Below are 6232 nucleotides of genomic sequence, written 5' to 3'. Positions count from 1 at the left end.
ATCAAAAGAAGTAGTTATTTCTGTTGGAGTTTGTAATCTACTTCCGCTACTGTGACGTTTCTTGAGCTTTAGTTCAATCATTACAACTGAAAAATCACTACAATTACAAAACTTAATCACACCAAATCCTACAAAATTTAATCACAAATTGATAGAACCAGCCCACTAAAAACGACAAAATTATATCATTTTTTTGACGTCTAGCGTCAGCGATGTAGAAACGATACAAAATTAAACATTTTTGCTGACTACAGATGCCCGTTCCGGTCCTAATGACGTAAGCACGAATGCCACAATAAAAAGACTACATTCTCAAATGTTAGCGTTTCTTTTTAATTTTATCCTATCTAACCTCAAAATAAATTTTTTTTCTGTTTTTCCAAACTATGCTCTTTTTCCATGATCGTTTTTTTTATTTCAGTTTTAAATCTATTACAATGTTCGATCTTTCACTGCAAGACAACAATCAATTTTTTTACAAGATGACAGTAGCCTACACTCTGTGGCGCAATCGGTTAGCGCGTTCGGCTGTTAACCGAAAGGTTGGTGGTTCAAGCCCACCCAGGGACGTTTTTGGTTATCGTTTTCTTTGATTAAAAGTCTCAGTGGTATTAAAATTAAATTGTTTTCAGTGGGGGACTAAGTGAGAAGTTGTTTGCCTTCTTTGTTCTTTTGTTGAGGATTCGATATGACTGAATAGGTGACAGAAACCTATTTCTTGACTTCAATCATTTTATTTTTTGTCATTCACGCGTCCAGAACAGCCGAGGCCGAGTGGTTAGCGCGTTGGGCTCGCAGTCGAGAGCCTGCATGTTCGACTCCAGCCACCCGCACTTGCTGTTGTTTCTCTAAGCAAGAAACTTTACGATAATTGCCTCTACCTAGTGATCGATTTCGAGTAATGGGTAGTACCAAATTTAAGTCATAAGTTAAGTAGACAACCGGAAACAGACATTGCTGTCGGCTGTAGCGTGGGTCAGGTGTATGTCGGAAGGCGTACACCGATGCATAGCGCTCAAGTCCGCTTTCCCGCAATGCAGGATAAAGATAAACAAACAAACAAACAAAATATACTTCCAAATACAATAGTCGAAATACCAGCACGTCAATGAACCGGAAAAGATGGCAAATCCTTGAAAGGCTTAAGACATGCCTGAACACTGAATAGTAGTTTATGTTATAGATGTAATTATGTCTGTAGCTAGGAAAACAAACATAACTCAGCAACAACACTACATTTAACATTATAAAAAAAAAAATGTTGCAACATCAAAACATAAATTTTACTGTAGAAAAAGCCACGGAGACTCTACCTTTTCTGGATGTAGAAATTAAGATAAATGGTAATGAGTTTGATACTTGGGTCTGGCGTTAACCGACAAACACTAATCTTTTTCTTAATTTCAGCGCTGTTTGCCCATCCAATTACAAATCTGCTTTGATCAAGTGCCTTATCTCGCGAGCTCGAGACATTTGCTCGAACAATGACTGTTTCAATAATGAAATTAATAAATTACGCTCGTACTTTGGTGCCAATCATTATCCGACTTGGTTTTTCAATAAGGTTCTTAGGGGGTTTTTGAATTCGGTCTCCACTACGTCTCTAGTTGATGACGAGGAGCCTGATTTCAAAAACTTTCTAACAATCCCGTTTGTTGGTAAGGAATCCAAACGTTTTGCCACAAGTTTGTCCAGATTTATTGCCTTGAAGTTTAACGTTAAGATTTTTCCCGTTTATAAAACATTTAAAGCTGGTTATTATTTTCAGTTGAAGTCTAAAACTCCTTTCCGCTTATGTTCAAACGTCGTTTATAAGTTTACTTGCTCGCATGATGCGAGATCGTCATACATTGGTATGACCACACGACATTTCGTGACGAGAGTGGGAGAGCATTTGAATTTAGCTAATTTTAATAAAATGCAATTAAAGACCATATTAGAAACTGCCAATCGTGCTCAAACAATCAACCGTCATTGCAGTCCTTCAAAATTGTTCGTAAGTGTTTGTCCGAGTTCGACACCAAGATTCACGAGGCATTGATCATCAAATCTTTAACCCAGGGCTCAACAGGCAATTATTTGCTGGCGGAGCTTCTTATCTTTTAACAGTTTTTGATTGAATTATCACGTCTTGTGCTTCTCGCATTTTCTTTGTTTGTGCCACTATCTCGTGTTGTGCTTCTGTCAATCTTGCGTAATTCTGCCTGATTTCTTTTCTGAATAATTAATTAATTTTTACTTCTCAAATACTTGACCCGTTGTGTTGTGTAATTTTCAGTTGTCATTTTGTGTGAGAGAGACAGTTTCTTAAATGTTTAGATTTGACCATATTTTTGCTGTGATACTATATGATTCTTTAGCATTTCTTTTAATATGTATTTTTTCTTATAAGCTTGTAAAGGGCTGTATGACTAGCCGAAAACGTTCGCTTTTTTTTTTTATAATGTTAAATGTAGTGTTGTTGCTGAGTTATGTTTGTTTATGGTTCAAAAGAGCTACCTCTCTACCCAAATTGTATAGCTAGGAAAAGGTCACAAACTTCCCAGCCGCAAAAAAAAACAAACAGCAAAAAAAGCTTTTTTTCTTCATTGCTGTTTTTTCGCACCAAAAATAAACTTTCTGACTCCCGGTTTGTTTCGCTTGAAGTGGTTATCCTTATGCAAATTCACCCACTTTTATATTGTTGTTGATTATCATTCTAATCTAACTTATAAGTTGCCTGAATTGCTGCCTCATTAGCGAGAAGTTGATTCTATTCAATTCATTCAATTCAATTTATTTTTCTTTGTCAGAATGCAAAAGAATACTGCAATCTGCGATTCTCTTGAGAATAAAGAATCTAGAGAATGAAGTCAAAGAAAAGAAGTAGATTAAAAAAGAGTGCCCCGAGTGAGGATCGAACTCACGACCTTGAGATTATGAGACTCACGCGCTACCTACTGCGCCATCGAGGCCGGCGGTGGGTCAGACTGTAAAAACGATATTGTTACTGCCTTTTTTCTAGTCTAGGGGATCATGAAATTGTATTGTATTCTGCTTCGATTTGGAAATTAGAATTTTAAATTTATACTTGCTTATTGTTTACTTTATAGACTATGAAAAAGCCTTTGATCGAGTTAAACATGAAAATTGATGCAAAACTTAGGAGCAAAATGGTTGGAACGCTAATCAAAAAATAAAGAGCCCAAAATGTAGATACCAAACTCATGTTTAGCAAACAAACGTTTCGAAAACCAGTGGCGTAGTCAAGGGGGGGGGGGGGGGGGGTTGGAGGTTACAACCCCCCTTTGGCACGCGTATGACGTCACGATATTTAGAATGATGCTTTCAGTCTAAAAAAAAATGCTTAATTTTAAACAAAATTGCATTAAAAGAGCAAGTTTTGCCAATACCAAACATCTCAGTCAGGCATAGCCGTACGAGCCAGGGGGGGGGGGCAGCTGCCCCCCCTGTTGTTTCAAAACATCGCGAATTCGGGCAAAATCTTGCAATTATTAGGGCAAAAATTGCTATATGAAAAGCTACAAAATTACATGAATTAAGAAAAACTATAAATTAATATCTTTTACCTATCAAACTAAGTATACAGCCTCTTATTTGCACAAGAAATGTGCCGCAAAATTTTCATTTGGCACACCCGTATTGATGTATTGTATTGCATGGTAATCAAACTGTAGTACGAAATGCATTTAACCAAATGCATCATGCCAATGTGGGCAGCCACCAAAATATGTCTCTAATATTTTTGTGAAACTGCCCAAACCAAAACGCAAAATTTGCTATATAGTTAATTTTATTAATTTTCACAAATGCATCGTGTTGATTTGGGCAGCTGAAAACATGAAATTATCTGATGAAACTTCTTCTTCGTCGTATGAGCTGTTCTTCCGGACTATATGTTTGGGCATGATGTCATTGTAGTTATAGGCTACCTATTTTACGCGTGAGAATGTTAAGCGATGGTTTAAAATGTTAATTTATTAGGCAACTGGCTGTCTAATGAAACTCTGTTTGTCTCAAGGATATTCACACTCATTTGTCTAATTTATATATCTGACTCCATTATCTAATTTCCACACAATTGTTATTCGAATTATAATTTTAAGTTATCAGAAGGTGTTCGTATAATGTTGTAGGTCTATAACACAATTTGAATTTAAACAGTACAGAATAATGAAATTACAGGATCGTGAAACATTATCACGAGTTATTACATTTTAATTAAACAATCAATTTAATGTTTTTCTGAGAGCTGAACTGGTCTAACTGAGCTCTCGCCAAATGCGAACAAGTCATTTTATAATCATCAGTTCCCTTTTTCTTATTGACTTCGGGAGCAGATTAAATGGAAAATTACAATTCTTTACGAAATTACGCATGGTTTGAAATGGTTCATTTTAGTTAAAGAAAGGGAATTTATATGATGAAATAATGGATCGCTACATCATCAGCCACTCAGGGGCGCCGGAACGATTTTTGACTGGGGGGGCAAGATTACGAAAAAAGGGCACTTTTTTTTACTAAAAGGCCAATTTTTTTTCAAGTTTTAAGATAAGACATAGCGATAATGCTAATCTATCAGCTCACTATGTATTGAGTAATGATAGCCTACAAGTGTCCGGTATACAAAGAAGGGCATCATGCTATTTTATAATGATGTAACCTACTGTCAAGCCTTAAAGCAGCCTGCGGCCATGGCCGCTAAGTAGTGCTTGAATGACCGCCGATGCTACCTCCTCAATCGGCCAAGTTTGGCCGCCGGTCTCTCCTAGCCAATTATTTAATTTTGCAATACAATGATCGTGGATTAACTGTCGAAAACATGCAGTATCAAAGAGTGACGCAAAGTTAGGTCAGCGCGTCATAATCGCCACTGTTGCATTGTGCAGGAATATTTGTTATTGATGGAATATCCATCTGCGATTACCAGCGCTGTAAGTCTTGTTTGTAATTCCCGACGTTTATTTTAACAAAGTCTTAATCCGAATTGCTAATTTACATCGGCTGACAATATTGTCGTTTTTATGTCGATTCGATGTTGTCGGACATTGAACCGTTGTTAAAAAGGAGAACAAAGTTAGTTGACATCAATGGGGAAAACATTTTTTGATCATATTTTGCAAAAATTATGCTTCTTTTAGTAATGTCTTTTAGTAATGTACATCATTGAAATAGCTAAAACCTCAATTGCTAAGGCAACAGGATCAGATGTCAGTAGATGTAACAGAAAAAATATTTCGCACTTGCTAGTGCATCGTCAGTTCTGATAAAGGGCAGTTAAAGCCTACAAGTAATGTTTTAATCATTGAAATACTTATTTTATTACCTTGCCGTCATCGTCAACACATGTCGAACGTTGCTTTTCGTTGCTAAAAAGAATTCTAGGGGAGTAGCGAACTTTTATAAAATCAGCCACATTGGAGACACTCGTGCGAGTGTCGTTTGAATAGTACTGGATTACAATCCCGATAAAGCAGTTATTGCGTGGTGCAGCGATTCTATTGTAGGACGTCGCCCAGGCCCAGACTTCAACAACGCTAAGTGATCATTTTAGCATTGTTGCAAGTTTAATTTTATTTACTTGTGCTATCGTTATTTTTATTTTGTATTTTGGCCTCCAAGCACGCAGATTTGGCCGCCGAGAAGGAGCTCCCGGCAGGCCACGATGGCTGTCGAAAAAAAACAAGTTTTAAGGCCTGTACTGTGTTGCAAAATTTTGTGCCGTAAATATTATTTTGAGGCAAAAATGAAAGATTTTAATTAGGCTAAAAGCGAAAAGCAGAAATTGTTATATTGCAAAATGTGCAGTAGCTTACATGACTTTAAAAGGGCACCATTGCCCCCCCTGCCCCTCCATCTGCAGAAAATTTAAGGGCAGGGGGGACATTTGCCCCCCCTGCCCCCCCGCTTCCGGCGCCCCTGCAGCCACTCGACAGTCTCGTCATCCAGGGCCTTCAGTCCAAGCGTTCCATGTGGTGGTTGATGGATTGGGCCGTCATGGACGACATGATCTACTGTCTGGTCTGTGGCGCCACACTCGCATCCCGGTGAGGGAGCCAAGCCCCATCTGCATATGTCTGAACGAAAGCGACCGACGCCGGTTAATTTTGAAATGAAAACTGATTAATCTGTTTATGCAACTGCCCAAATTAGCGTGAGGCAGTTTCCACAAAATAAACAAATTCATTAATTTTTCCCATTTACATAACTGTATCGTTTAGATTTGGGCAAC

At 37.8% G+C, this 6232-nt stretch overlaps 1 non-coding gene across 1 annotated transcript; it reads right to left on the bottom strand.

The window, feature by feature from the left end:
• Nucleotides 1–2881: 2881 nt before the first annotated feature.
• Trnam-cau (transfer RNA methionine (anticodon CAU)) lies at nt 2882–2954 on the bottom strand. Its single transcript has one exon. It is a non-coding gene; the product is annotated as a tRNA-Met (tRNA).
• Nucleotides 2955–6232: the final 3278 nt, after the last annotated feature.

Source organism: Aplidium turbinatum, chromosome 4 (genome assembly GCF_918807975.1).
Source record: "Aplidium turbinatum chromosome 4, kaAplTurb1.1, whole genome shotgun sequence".
Classification (NCBI taxonomy): Eukaryota; Metazoa; Chordata; class Ascidiacea; order Aplousobranchia; family Polyclinidae; genus Aplidium; species Aplidium turbinatum.
The sequence above is the reverse complement of the archived record's forward strand: the minus strand, read 5'-3'. Positions and strand labels throughout refer to the sequence as shown.